Source organism: Cebidichthys violaceus, unplaced genomic scaffold (genome assembly GCF_023349555.1).
Source record: "Cebidichthys violaceus isolate CVI_PGR_0920_01 unplaced genomic scaffold, fCebVio1.0.p SCAF_17, whole genome shotgun sequence".
NCBI classification, from domain to species: Eukaryota; Metazoa; Chordata; class Actinopteri; order Perciformes; family Stichaeidae; genus Cebidichthys; species Cebidichthys violaceus.
In genome coordinates, this window is record NW_027176340.1 from 13,168,001 (window position 1) to 13,183,405 (window position 15,405).

The window sequence follows — 15,405 nt, forward strand, 5'->3', positions numbered from 1 at the left end:
TGGACGTTGAAGTGAGGATAGTTTTGAAATCATTCGGCAGCTTACGTTTATTTTTCATAAGGATACCGGAAGTAGCTTTGCTATATTTTCGCGGGCTTGACATTGGTAAAAGGAGACCAGAAGGTGATCGAAAGAAAGCGGGGATGCGGAGGAGAGGAAGAAATTACGTTAGAGAGAGAGAGACAGAGAGCGAGTGTGTGTGTGTGTGTGTGTGTGTGTGTGTGTGAGAGAGAGAGAGAGAGAGAGAGAGAGAGAGAGAGAGAGAGAGAGAGAGAGAGAGAGAGAGAGATAGATATGGCTCGTCCTTGAATGCGGAGGGAAGGAGATGAACAGTAACAAAGCTATGTGAAACGCGTCCGGGTCGCTTCTGTCATCTGAAACACGGCGCTGGTTACACCGACGTCGCGAGCAGTATCACCCAGCCTCCTGCGCATCATCCGCGGCTCCGCATCCGCAGCTGCCCGTGGAGAAGACTATCCGCATCATAGCAAGGTAAACAACCCCACACCTGTCACCAAACACCTTTATCTTTTGCCTCGTCTTATTTTGTTTAATTTACCCTATATGTTGGTACAATATACGCTGAAAAACATAACGGCAGATGCGGGCTTTTCTGGATGTTGTTGAACGCTGTTTCCCCAATAGCTTCAGTGTGAACGGGTATCCCGCTTATTAGTATCTTTTGACGCAATAGCACAAGTGTCGGCTACCTCGGACGGACCCGGAGTAGCCTACCAGTACTTGACGGTACAACACCTGTATTCATGTAAAGTTAAGGTTGGGGACGTTACGCCAAACTTCATATTACATTTATTTTAATGCAGCCCATACGTGGCTACACCTCTAAACATAATTGAATGTTGGTGAAGCAAGCCTGGTCTTTGCCTCGGCTGAAACAAGTAGCGTTTCATGACGGTGAACTTAAGCCTGGAACGTCTTTAATTCCTTTATGTGCGTGTATTGGTAATTTTACTGAAGTGGTTCAGGCTTCTGCTGTTTGCTGAATACGACGAACCTTACTTGTATTGTTTCCACGTAGTCATGCTGGTCTATCTAATCTAATCATGCTGCTCTACACCTGTGTTCTACGGCCAATGCTAATTCCCATATTATTAAAAGTCCACATCCATGCGTGAGGCATATTCAAATTTTGAGACCCATATGCATGCTGGGAACATTTCTGGATACTGTCTTAAATCTGGCAAATGGGTGTTTGTAGCCATGCAGACTCGGTTTGTGCTGAGGCTCCTTAGGCGGACTGAATCGGGTGGAGCAGTGCTTTCCAATAACGGGGTCTTTGAGTGTGGTTCAGAGGTCCCGGACTGGAGGACCACAACGAAATGACTAATTATCAAGTTTTCCCCCATTGAATGATGCAATATGAAGGCTAGGAATTAGTGGATGAGTGATTAGGTGACCAAGTGGTAATTCAGTATTATATAGAAATTTCATGAATGATGCAAGTTAAAACATTTCTTTAAGCTCAGAGAATGTGCTTTCTAGTAACACACCCCAGCATTTTTCAGCATGATTTTGAATGCTAAACATATCTGTGCTGAGACTGTAATAGTTATCACAATTATTTTCTGGGAATGTTACCACAGGCACTCAGTTCGTGATACTGCAAATATATAAATATTGCACACTTTCATCAGTGGGCCTTTCATCAGTGGGGTATAAAGTGACTTAACATACATTTATTTAAATGAAAATCTTGGATATTGCCACCCTAAACGGATATTTCAAGTGTTTTGAAGAAGGACTATATGAGGTACTTCTTCATGGTCGGTGTATTACCGTCAGTAGATGGAATTTCGATAAATAGACTGAAGTACCAGTACAGGAGCAAAGCTATCTACTGCTGTGGACGGGGGCAGCAGCAAAATGTATTTTAGCCGTCTAAAAAAAATCAATATCAGTTTAAGTGTATGCTATATTTTAGAACATTTTGAGTGGTGGCTTTGAAGAGAGCATAGATAACTGCCTCATTTCCCCGTAGGGGAGGGGTTCTCTGACGGCATGGTTTAGCGGTTAATGTATTCTAAATTTAGCGTACTGCTCACTGCACATTTAAACATATTTTTGAAGCTATGAACTAAATGATATGACTGTACTGTGATGAAGCACATCAATGTTGGTGTTAATATTGACATTTCTTACCAAATCTTTTAAAATCGTCATTTCATGGTCATATATATCAATACAGTAACTTGATATCTACTGTTTTAAATCAGCCAATTGTGAGATAGGGTGGACCGTTTGGGACAAATCTACATTATGAAATAAAAGAATGTTAACCATACACTGTATATAAGAAGTGGAAGTAGTCATTGTGACGTCCTCCATTGGTTTGTGGACTGCTGTTTTGAAGCGTCGAAGTTCAGCGATTTTGCGATCTTGTAAAACGGCTGTCGCCATGTTGTTTTTTTTACAGCCAATGAACAGAAGTTACCATATTTGGGATGCGGAGGAGTGATGTGGAGACGCCGTCTACGTCTCTGGTAGTAGCAGAAACTTGTCAATCACAGTAAACCCGCCCTAAAGCAAACCCTGCTTTATGGTCTATTTGACTCTAAATGGACCATAATTTACTAAATGAACATCATGCTGCATAGAAGAAGACTTGAAACTAGAGATTGAGACCATAAACTCATGTTTACAATGTTTACTGAGGTAATAAATCAAGAGAGAAGTAGTCATTTTCTCATAGACTTCTATACAACCAGAGGAGTCGCCCCCTGATGGACATTAGAGAGAATGCAGGCTTAAGACATGAAGGATCGGCTTCACTCGGCAGAACTGGAGTTTGCCGCCTGATGTTAACACCCTCTAATAAGACCTCCTCCACTCCTCTCCACACAGCGTGTATTGCTTTCACTTTTTCCGTAACTACTGTGTAGCATTACAATCACAGCACAGCTCATTTAGCAGCTGGCTAGTTAGCTAGCTAGCATTAGCTTTCTAATCTCACCATGTTGTCATGCTAATGTTACCACCATGTTATCATGCTAACATTACCACCATGTTATCATGCTAACGTTACCACCTTGTTATGCTAACGTTACCACCATGTTATCATGCTAACATTATCACCATGTTATCATGCTAACATTACCACGATGTTATCATGCTAACGTTACCACCTTGTTATCATGCTAACGTTACCACCATGTTATCATGCTAACGTTACCACCATGTTATCATGCTAACGTTACCACCATGTTGTCATGCTAACGTTACCACCATGTTATGTGGACATGGGTTAGGGTTTGCGCTGGCTCATGTCATCTGCTCTTGCTGTCATGTTTGTCGACGCTGCGTCAAGGATTTTTTTGCACGGAAAAAGACATGGTTTCATCTCTCAGCCCTTTGCCCACCTTTTTGCATTTTTCTAAATTATGCAGTAAGTGGACTTAGGCTCAGACCTGGTGGTGAATTACACTTTAAATTGATTGATTGATTTCTTTAGGAATCTAAAATATGGTTTGCTGCTGCCCCAGTCCACAGCAGTACATTGCTCCTGTGCTGGTAGTCCTGTCTGCTTAAACCGGGGGAGTGCCGTGGTACACTGACTATGGAGAAGTACCTCCTAAAACCCTACGTCAAAACACCTGAGCTATCCCTTTAAGTGTAAATGGAGTGATGACCTTAAATAGCCTCAGTGTTATAAGTAATGTCTGGAGCTCTGACACATGAAAAGGTTTGAGTTGATGGATGGGGTCATCCCATCTTGTTCAGTAATCACATAGTGTGTTGGCAGTGTTGCCATAGTAATGGAGGTCTTCATTTTTCCTTCTACTTTTAGTGTACTGGTAATAGGCTGTAATAATAATATAATTCACTGCAGTATTAGATTTGTGTTTATATTCTGGCACTTGATTACAGACAGGAAGACGCACTTTAGTTTATTCACTTTAAAACAGACCACATTTCCATTAACTGCTGTAGTATCATAGTATTCATATTGCACTCTCTCTATGTAGAGTACATGCAGTCAACCTGAATCAAATGATTCATAGTTTAGATTTCAGTAACAGGACAAGTCAGAGAGACTTGTCAGATTCTCCAAAACAAAAGTCTGTGCTTGTGAAACACTACTAAAAAGAAGCGGAGCTGGGGAAGACGTGTAGAGAGATGTTATGAGCTTGCAGCTGAAATTAAGAGTTTGGCAGAGCGTGATAGTTTAATACTGTGACATGATATTCTGTCATAAAGCTGCAGGGTGTCGAGCTGGAGATATGAAAGGTGATAGTCTCTGGCTACATTTAAATGGACTCAACACTCTGGTTTACTTGAGACCCTTCTTGTTCGAAGTAAAGGAACCTGAAATTAAAAAAAATAAACTAGAAATAATATTAGCTGCATTAGCAAGGTTACACTTGAAGAAGCCACATCTGGAATTAAGGCAAGTCAATTCAATTCAATTTATTCAAATCATAACACAAGTTATCACATTTAATTATAATGCGAAATGAATGCAGTGTATGTAAGATAGAATTGGCCCTGTAGGTGTCACCATTGTGCCTTGGGTCATGTAAACTATAGGTTGGAACTTTCTCTCAGGTGAGAGGCGTTGCTGGACGGACGATCAAACATTTTTGGACTGTCACGCCAAGCTAGGTGAAGAGGAACAGTGTCGCTGTATGGCGATTGAAGGACAATCGTTGTGGATTCATGTAATGTTGACATGTTGAAGAACATGAACACTGAGCAATAAATATCCATCAAAGGCAAAGCAGCAGAAGTTGGACTGTGTTGTTTCGTTCTTTGATTCATTGTGGCGAGAGGAGAAAAGCTGGAAAGGTTGCAGGGTGCAAGGCAAGGAAAGCTAAGCTAAGTTAAGAAACATGATGCACAAAAAGAGATAAAAGTCGAGGCACAGTGTGTTCTTGATGATCTGGTCAGTTTGTGTGATAAAGAAAAAGGTGTCCATGGCTCTTTGATCGGATGTTACCTGGAGATGAAAAGGAAAGGTGTGACACGTGGTTCAAAGCAAAAAGTGTGTTTAAAGATTAATTTATTTCTGATGTGAAAGAGTGGGTAGCGTGCTCTTTAATAACACGTGCAAAAGCGAAAACGGTGAAGGGGGCAACTTGAGCTGGAATCTATGCTACCTGCACCCGCTGCTAAATTAGCAGCTCTCAAGGCCTTTGACCTTCAAAGTTTCCCCAAAGCATCACCGAATGCAATGAACTCCTACCTGAAGGAATAAAGAAAGGCAGCAACTTCAAACAGGCCAAATACAATGGCAGAGGGTTACATACTTGTAAATCTGAGCCAACCACAGCAAAGTGAGGATTGGTCACTGCCAGCAAGTAACTCTAGCACCTACTGCTGTGCTGCCTCAGATGACTAGTCAGCAATGCACCAAAGGAGTGCACTGATTAGGAAATACAAATCGCAAGACTGAGCCAGAATGTGATAACAGCAGCCCTCGTCCAACAACCACATTTAATGTCTCTGCCAGCTAGAGCTATTCCCTTGTTTGATGGGGATCCCTCTTCAGGACATTTCCTTCATCAGATCATTTGATCAAGGATTGCAGGCAAAGGTCAGCAGAGACGGTTGCTTATAATACCTGGAACATTTGACTAGAGGGCAGCTGCCAGCGTGCAGCTCCTGATCATGGCAATGCTCAAGCAAAACGCCTGCTGTCAGAACACCTTGGCAATGAGTACAACATACTGCATGAATGGTGAAGGTTCAATGCATCTCAATGTTTTTCCAATGCTACTGCACATGGCTGCGTTGTCATCAGTTAATAGAAGCACTCAGAACTCTGTCAGTCAGTAATCTGAGCTCTCTCTTTATTTAGAAAGTGCTTTTGAAAATCAGACTACAACATTCTCTAATATAAAAAGCTGCATCTTTTCAATAACAGCATCTGTGTGAGCCACCTCAGCACATCAACATTATCCTGCTGCAGTGCATTACAAGTGGGCTGAAATCTAAGTAGGGTTTTCACATAGCAGTTGGAAGACACGGTACTTCCTGAAAGCCTATGACAATTTACACCACATGAATTAGCCTAGCAGCTAGCGAACTTTAGTTAGTTACTTTTCCTCACCCGAAGCTCTTCTACTTTAACGTGGGTTTAGGTGACCACAGTTGATTTCAGCCTGCATGCGCGTTCTTTTCCATCCCAACATTGTTAAATCAGAGAAGCTAATATCAGTAGTGAGAGCGACAAGCTAGCAGACTGCCGAGTGCTATGTATTTAAGCTCCGCTCAAAGTTCAGCAGAGATCAGAGGAAAGAAACAAGCATGACGGTCGGTCAATTATGGCAAAACGCTGTAAAGACATGATACCAAACTCCATACTATGTTCTGTCACTGCATTGATGCATGATTCTGGCATGTAACATGTTGAGGACCGCCAACAACGAGCGTAAATATCCATCAAAGGCAAAGAAGAAGCAGAAGTTGGACTCTGTATTCGGCTACACGCTGCGGTGCTACGGCGAACATGCTAACTAATGAATTATTCATTAGCCCGACTATGCAGCCCCTCTGTGGCTTTAAGTTTAGGTCATGACGACACAAGTTATACCAAGAAAGTGGCATTTCTTGGAGCAGTCATAGTTTCAGCCACAGCGGAGAAGTGCATCACACTCAGCTACTGTTACAGCGACTTATTGTATTCGTATTACTTATAGCACTAACTGTTTTTCTTGTTTCTGCACTGTACTTTGGCTCTGAGTTATGCTCTGCTTCATGCTCTTAGATGCTTGTTTGGAAAAGGAAATGTACTTATGACTTCTGGTGACTAGTAGTTCTTTTGATTACCAATGTTGACGCACTTATTGTAAGTCGCTTTGGATAAAAGCGTCTGATAAATGACTGTAATGTAATGGAATCAGATAGTTGCACAGATGGTGAAAGCAGTTTTAAATGAGTTTTGAGAATATATGTGTATATATACAGTTGTGGTCAAAAGTTTACATACACTTGTAAAGAACATAATGTCATGGCTCTCTTGAGTTTCCAGTTATTTCTACAACTCTGATTTTTCTCTGATAGAGTGATTGGAACAGATACTTCTTTGTCACAAAAAACATTCATGAAGTTTGGTTCTTTCATGACTTTATTATGGGTTAACAGAAAAAGTGATCAAATCTGCTGGGTCAAAAATATACATACAGCAGTGCTAATATTTGGTTACATGTCCCTTGGCCATTTTCACTTCAATTAGGCGCTTTTGGTAGCCATCCACAAGCTTCTGGCAAGCTTCTCGTTGAATCTTTGACCACTCCTCTTGACAGAATTGGTGCAGTTCAGTTAAATTTGATGGCTTTCTGACATGGACTTGTTTCTTCAGCATTGTCCACATGTTCTCAATGGGATTTAAGTCAGGACTTTGGGAAGGCCATTCTAAAACCCTAATTCTAGCCTGATTTAGCCATTCCATTACCACTTTTGATGTGTGTTTGGGGTCATTGTCCTGTTGGAACACCCAACTGCGCCCAAGACCCAACCTTTGGGCTGATGATTTTAGGTTATCTTGAAGAATTTGAAGGTAATCCTCCTTCTTCATTATCCCATTTACCCTCTGTAAAGCACCAGTTCCATTGGCAGCAAAACAGCCCCACAGCACAATACTACCACCACCGTGCTTGACGGTAGGCATGGTGTTCTTGGGGTTAAAGGCCTCACCTTTTCTCCTCCAAACATATTGCTGGACATTGTGGCCAAACAGCTTGATTTTTGTTTCGTCTGACCACAGAACTTTCCTCCAGAAGGTCTTATCTTTGTCCATGTGATCAGCAGCAAACTTCAGTCGAGCCTTAAGGTGCTGCTTTTGGAGCAAGGGCTTCCTTCTTGCACGGCAGCCTCTCAGTCCATGGAGATGCAAAACACGCTTGACTGTGGACACTGACACCTGTGTTCCAGCAGCTTCTAATTCTTGGCAGATCTGCTTTTTGGTGGTTCTCGGTTGACTCTTCACCCTCCTGACCAATTTTCTCTCAGCAGCAGGTGATAGCTTGCGTTTTCTTCCAGATCGTGGCAGTGACAAAACAGTGCCATGCACTTTATACTTACAAACAATTGTTTGCACTGTTGCTCTTGGGACCTGCAGCTGCTTTGAAATGGCTCCAAGTGACTTTCCTGACTTGTTCAAGTCAATGATTCACTTTTTCAGATCCATGCTGAGCTCCTTTGACTTTCCCATTGTAGCGTTTGTGGGCGTTTGTATCCAATGAGCCCTATTTAAATGGCCTCAGAGAAGTCACCGGCTGTAGTCACTCATAATCACTCACAAGAAGTTAAGAGGCCATGCTATGAAGCTCATTTCATTGACACAACTTTCTAAGTCACCAAAATTGCTAATTCATGTTGCTGTATGTATATTTTTGACCCAGCAGATTTTGTCACTTTTTCTGTTAACCCATAATAAAGTCATGAAAGAACCAAACTTCATGAATGTTTTTTGTGACAAAGAAGTATCTGTTCCAATCACTCTATCAGAGAAAAATCAGAGTTGTAGAAATAACTGGAAACTCAAGAGAGCCATGACATTATGTTCTTTACAAGTGTATGTAAACTTTTGACCACAACTGTATATATCGCTTATTTTAGATAATGGCTTAAAATGGCTTGTCTAGGTTTTCGCCACATTGTTTTTATGTTTATATTGTGTATGAGGCGTGGTGCAAAAACGCTGGGGCTGTGGTGTATTATTAATTCTAATCAATGAATTATGAATCTGCCAGAGAACTTGAGAGATAGAAAAGAGTATCAGCAGATTGTGAAGAGTGCCAAAAAGTGCCAACTTTGGGCAGGACGCAGATACAGAAACATCAGTAATAAGCTGAACTTGGCTCTTTATAAAGTCTAACTGTCGGCCGGTACATTATACATCTTTTCTAAGAACAATGAGCTTAGGAAATTCAATATGAGCCCCATTTGTTATCTGGAGTTGATGACTAGATCTTAAAACTAAACAATATAGTGAAGTCATGAAGCTTCATCTGTCTTTTACTCCCTCTAAGTTCTCTTTAAATCCCTCTCCCTTGCATCAGTACAGTCTCCACGTCTCCATCAAGGCTGCTATCGATCCACGAGTTGACTGGACCAGACTCCATCTACAGTTCATATGTGACACGCTTTGAGCCTTCGCTAAGACCTCTCTCACTCATAGAGGATCCCTGTCAGCGTGCTCAGCAGCTCTTTGTGCTCTCATAAGGGCTGAGACCAGAGAGGTCAGTCCCTTCATCTCAGAGAGATTTGAGCCACAGCGCCCCAACATGACTGATGAACCTCCGAAGCGTCGGATAGATGTGGAGATATGGAGCTGGTTAGAGGGAGAATGCTTTGTCCTCTTCAGAGAAATCATCCTGATAGCTGATCTGGGAGCACATCTGCTGACATTTGAAATCCCACAGTCAAATTCAAAAGTTTTTTGCATTTGTATTTGTCATTTACGCTTTGAGATGGCATTCATACGTTCTGCCTAAAACACCAGATCAGCTTGTGGCTGGGTACTACAGTGCCCGTTATGTTGTTTAATGGTGTGTTGAAGCCAAATATAGCTCACAATAACTTCAGATCCAGCTGCAGTGGACCTCAGCAGTCACAGAAGTCAATGGTAGAATTAGGAAGAAGGTGCAGGTAAAAACACTTTTCAGTGGTGATTAAATGCATCTTCTGAATCTCATGTAGGTAGTGATGGATTGAGACGTGGGTCTGCTTTCCTCTACAGCTCCGTGTAGAGCAACACATATTTTATTTACCAACAACACCGACGTTGTTGTCAGTTGATAGTGCTCTTACAAGAAAAGAAAGTTATATCTAAGTTATTTATTTTTAAGTTACTATGTTTGTACAGTAAGAATTATTTACAATCTGCAAGTGTTTCATGCATTCTGATTTATTCATATTTTCTATAATTTACTGGGGCCAAGCAAACCAGCCTTCAGTATAAACACGATGGCATCAAAATGTTGTTTTTTATTGTTCTATTTACTCCTGATTGGAGAATAAGCTACCATATAAAAGGCCCAGTCATGCAAAAAGAAAAGCTTGATAAATAGTGAAAGCTCATATGAACACTCTGTCATGCAGATGTGTGTGTTTCTCAGAGTCAGGCATGACTTGTTGGAAGCCTCCTGGTATCTGGGAAGTGTTGAGGCTGTAGATAGAAGCCTTCCAACACTCAGAGTCCAAATTAAAAGTCAGTGAAGCGCAGTGCAGGAGAACATGCTGCAGACTGCTAATAGCAGGCCAGCACCAGGAGCTAGTGCACTGATAATGTTAGGTAAGCTAGCGCTAGCCCACTGAGAATACATGGCTACACTTAAGTGTAGTACCATCCTGCTCACCGTAGATAACCAGAGGTTAGAGGTTAGTCTACCATGCTACTCTAAAACGTATTTCTGTTTGGAGATGCACTGTCTACACTACTGTTTTGAAATGTTGATCAGGTTTGTTGGGTTATACTTTACCTGACCGGCAGACAATGGCAACACTGTAACTTCATCGCTCCAGTAAATTAAATCTACTTGGAAAATTACTTGGAAGCTATGAACATTTCAACAGCAACAAGGAAACACAGTTTCTATCATCTTTGCTACAGTTTCACATGTGGAATGTTGCAGATTAGAGCCTGACAAATGTACTTTTGATTGGACTCTGGACTTCCACGGTTTCCATATGTAAGAATTCTTCGACCGACATTCCGTTTTTTAACAAAGCATAACACAAACAATCTTTTAATACATTTTTATAAGGATTCCCTAAATTACTTAATCTGGTTTCATTTGGTTCTATATACCGGGGTGAGTAGCCTACTGAATAGGACAATATGCAGTAAGAAAATAAACTTGTCAATTCGCTCTGTTGGTCAAACTATGTAACAGCGACATTGTTCCTAAATAACCTGAATCATATCTTGGACACTTTTCTACTGCACTGGCAACAAGTACACCAATATTAACATATCTGTGATAGTAAGCTAAAATCGGCTGATAATGTTTGCCGGGCTGACGTATCGATGAGGTGTTATTCTGGATTTCAGGTTTAACATTATAACCTGAGACAGTTGAAAGCAAAGTTGAATACAAGGACTCTACGCAATGTAAAATGAGTCACACTTCACGTTTTCTTTGAGAATGGCAAAATAAATCTGTATTGATCATTGAAATATACCGTAAACTCATGGTTATCAAGTGTTCACAGAAATCAAAGCACAGTTTAAGAATCCTGGCACATAAAGAGCTAGTGTTGTGTTACCCACAGGGTAAGGGTAATATGAGTGTAGGTATGGAACAAGATCACTCCTGGCGAGAAAAAACAACTTAAACGTCCAATTTGATCCATTTCAGTCCTTTCGCTAAAGTCAGAGCAGCACAGATGTCTCTGTTCAAAGTAGGTTTCTTGTATTTCATTTATTTTTTTAATCTCTTTAATATCACGTGGCATATCTTTGATTGATGCTGCTGATCAAAGAAACGTCTCCTCTGACTCTTCTGTGGCAGCTGGCTTCCGCCAACTGAACAACATACTAACCTTTAGTATTATAGTGACATAATATCTGTCACCTAACTGCATTGGAGCAGAATGTGACATCTGACCACATAACCACAAATCTGACAAAAGTGCTCACATGCCAAAGGCTGAGTCTGGAACATCAGGCCTTGTTGAGAACCATCGGAAGTGTTTTCACCTCTCAGACTATCAAGTAGTACAGCTCTGAAATTTGGCACCAAATCTTTGGTCAGATTTTCGGTCTAAAAAACGTCCACCCACTGAACTATGCCTGCTGTTTATTCTGGAAACATTTTAGGTCAAATGTTGGTGACAAACATGTAAACACAATGTGCAATATCGAGATCAGCAAAAATGATTGAGGTCATGTCCATATATCGTACGATAAGTAGATAACGTGAAAATGATTGAGATCATGTCCATATATTGTACAATAAGTACATAACGTAAAAATGATTGAGGTCATGTCCATATATCATACAATGAGTAGATAACGTGAAAAGTATTGAGGTCATGTCCATATATCATACAATGAGTAGATAACGTGAAAAGTATTGAGGTCATGTCCATATATCGTACGATAAGTAGATAACGTGAAAATAATTGAGGTCATGTCCATATATCGTACGATGAGTAGATAATGTAAAAATTATTGAGGTCATGACATCCATATATTGTACTATAAGTAGATAACGTAAAAATTATTGAGATCATGTCCATACATCGTACGATAAGTAGATAACGTAAAAATGATTGAGATCATGTCCATATATCGTACGATAAGTAGATAATGAAAAAATTATCAAGATAATGTCCATATATCGTAAGATAAGTAGATAACGTAAAAATGATCGAGGTCATGTCCATATATTGTACGATAAGTAGATAATGTAAAAATGATCAAGGTCATGTCCATATATCGTACGATAAGTAGATAACGTAAAAATGATTGAGGTCATGCCCATATATTGTACAATAAGTACATAACGTAAAAATGATTGAGGTCATGTCCATATATCATACAATGAGTAGATAACGTGAAAAGTATTGAGGTCATGTCCATATATCGTACGATAAGTAGATAACGTGAAAATAATTGAGGTCATGTCCATATATCGTACGATGAGTAGATAACGTAAAAATTATTGAGGTCATGACATCCATATATTGTACTATAAGTAGATAACGTAAAAATGATTGAGATCATGTCCATACATCGTACGATAAGTAGATAACGTAAAAATGATTGAGATCATGTCCATATATCGTACGATAAGTAGATAATGAAAAAATTATCAAGATAATGTCCATATATTGTAAGATAAGTAGATAACGTAAAAATGATCGAGGTCATGTCCATATATTGTACGATAAGTAGATAATGTAAAAATGATCAAGGTCATGTCCATATATCGTACGATAAGTAGATAACGTAAAAATGATTGAGGTCATGCCCATATATTGTACAATAAGTAGATAACGTAAAAATGATTGAGATCATGTCCATACATCGTACGATAAGTAGATAACGTAAAAATGATTGAGATCATGTCCATATATCGTACGATAAGTAGATAATGAAAAAATTATCAAGATAATGTCCATATATTGTAAGATAAGTAGATAACGTAAAAATGATCGAGGTCATGTCCATATATTGTACGATAAGTAGATAATGTAAAAATGATCAAGGTCATGTCCATATATCGTACGATAAGTAGATAACGTAAAAATGATTGAGGTCATGCCCATATATTGTACAATAAGTAGATAACGTAAAAATGATCAAGGTCATGTCCATATATCGTACGATAAGTAGATAACGTAAAAATGATTGAGATCATGTCCATATATCGTACGATAACGTAAAAATGGTCGAGGTCATGTCCATATATTGTACGATAAGTAGATAACGTAAAAATGATCGAGGTCATGTCCATATATTGTACGATAAGTAGATAACGTAAAAATGATTGAGATCATGTTCATATATCGTATCATGTATGATAATGACAAGTTGATATAGTAATTATTGTGACGGTTAACTTATTGTAAACACACTATAAATATATTTTTCTAATGATTCACAGGATGCACATTGTTTCATGTTTAAGGGATGGTTTATATTTCCCATATTGAGCATCATTCATTTTAGCATTTTCACACTTGCAGTCCTTGTGATTTAATAATAAAACTGCAGATCTTTACCGTTTGCTGTTTGTGTAATAACACCCACAATGACTTTCTCACTGAGCGCCAATACTGTCTGACCCAAAATCATTAATAACTCCGCTTTATGTAAATATAGCCGCCCACGCTCTGGGAACCAGGCAGTGAGCCATTCCACACAGGCATTGGGCTAGACTGAAGCAGAACAGCACAGTACCAACATGAGTCTGAACACTGGACCGGAAACATCCACACATATCAGATATGATATGAACCTAAACCTACAGCTAGCTTTGACACTTGTTCCTGAAATTCCTCTTAAGCTTTTCCAATCTTTCCACGTCATGGCTCCTGTCACAAACTGGACTCTCCCAGCTGGATTTCTAATTGGCTGTTGGACTGTTTATGTCACCTCGACATTTTGTTCCGAACGTGCAGCTGTAAAGAGGACTCGAGCTAAACTTTGTGAAGGCATAGTCACTGTTATTTCTGCACAGTTTGACAGCAGTCAGTCGATCTTATTGAAGAGGATGAATGGGTATTTACGAGCGGAGCAGTGAAAGCCTTAAACCCAACCCTCAGAAAGAACTGGGATGCTGAAAATGGTGGGAATCAAAGTTTTTTGAGGTGACAGTACTCAGCCAAAGATGTCAATAAAGTACGAGAAGCTTCACTCTGTAACACCACTGTACAACAGCGAGTGTTTTTGTAGTCAACTCCAACGGACGGATACGTCTTCCAATGTCACATCACCTAGTTAAACTTTCATACGTATCATAACTTGTCCTCTTTATAGTTTCAAACCAGGTCCTTCATTATTTAGATCAAGTGAACAGATTAAGGGTTCTCTGCCTGTATTATACAAAAAGAATAACTGCTGGTTCTGTGGTGTTGGCATCTCAGATCTGATTCATGCAGTGAATCAAACAAGGCGTCTACATGGTCCTTTAGTGTCTGAGCTTCTCTTTTTTTCTACATATTGACAGAAGTAGCTTTACATTTAGTAGTCTTATCTCCCTTAACCAATTTCAACTTGTCTGATCATGATTGCTTTTCTTTTGGTTTTTCTCTAATGCCTGACCAATACTGGACTTTTAAGGGTTATACTAATATTTTAGAGTTAATATTCTTTATTTATGATATTTATTTATTTTAAACACATTTCATGAAATTAGTTTTTTTGATTGTGACTGAAATATGTCCTGAATGGAACATTTTACAGAAAAAAATAAACATATCAGTACAAACTATGCAATGGTGACTATGACCCGGTTCCAGAGAAGGTCTGTCTTTCCTTAGTGCCATGTTTCATAGTCCAGGTATAAGCACCGTCCCTTATGTGGTTCACTGTATAAAACAAATCCAAGTGTGTAAAAATGCCCAAACCTAGATGAAACCAACCTTTAGTCAATATGCCCTCTTATTCTGTTTAAACATACTGGATTTAGGATCAGAGCCCCATACTTCAGTGTAACCCAGCTTTCACCTCTCTGTGCCTGTCTGTCTTCTCCTCTCTCTGGGTCTCTTGGCACTGCTCGTGTGCAGTGTGTGACAGATGAGCTGGGACAGACGGACCAATGTTACCAGGGCTGCTTCTCCGCAGGGACTCCGGCGGCGCCGTTGCCTGACTTTAGCAGTTACGGTGTCTGGGTCGGGGTCTCTGGAGAGCCTGGGTGCCTCCAGATGGAAAGGGTGGGTGGGGCCACTTATCTATTTTAATGTTGGCTGGTTGGACACGGGGGTTGCTGAGAT

At 40.0% G+C, this 15,405-nt stretch overlaps 2 protein-coding genes across 2 annotated transcripts in view; both read left to right on the forward strand.

The window, feature by feature from the left end:
* Positions 1–15,405, forward strand: part of LOC137874100 (general transcription factor II-I repeat domain-containing protein 2-like) — a 44,238-nt gene that overhangs the window by 21,110 nt on the left and 7,723 nt on the right. The gene's annotated exons all lie outside the window — the stretch shown is intronic.
* cntn2 (contactin 2) overlaps positions 123–15,405 on the forward strand; it is an 84,034-nt gene continuing 68,751 nt past the window's right edge. Inside the window, exon 1 of the mRNA XM_068712648.1 lies at positions 123–492. The gene's annotated coding sequence lies outside the window, so the exon portion shown is untranslated. The remainder of the gene's footprint in view (positions 493–15,405) is intronic.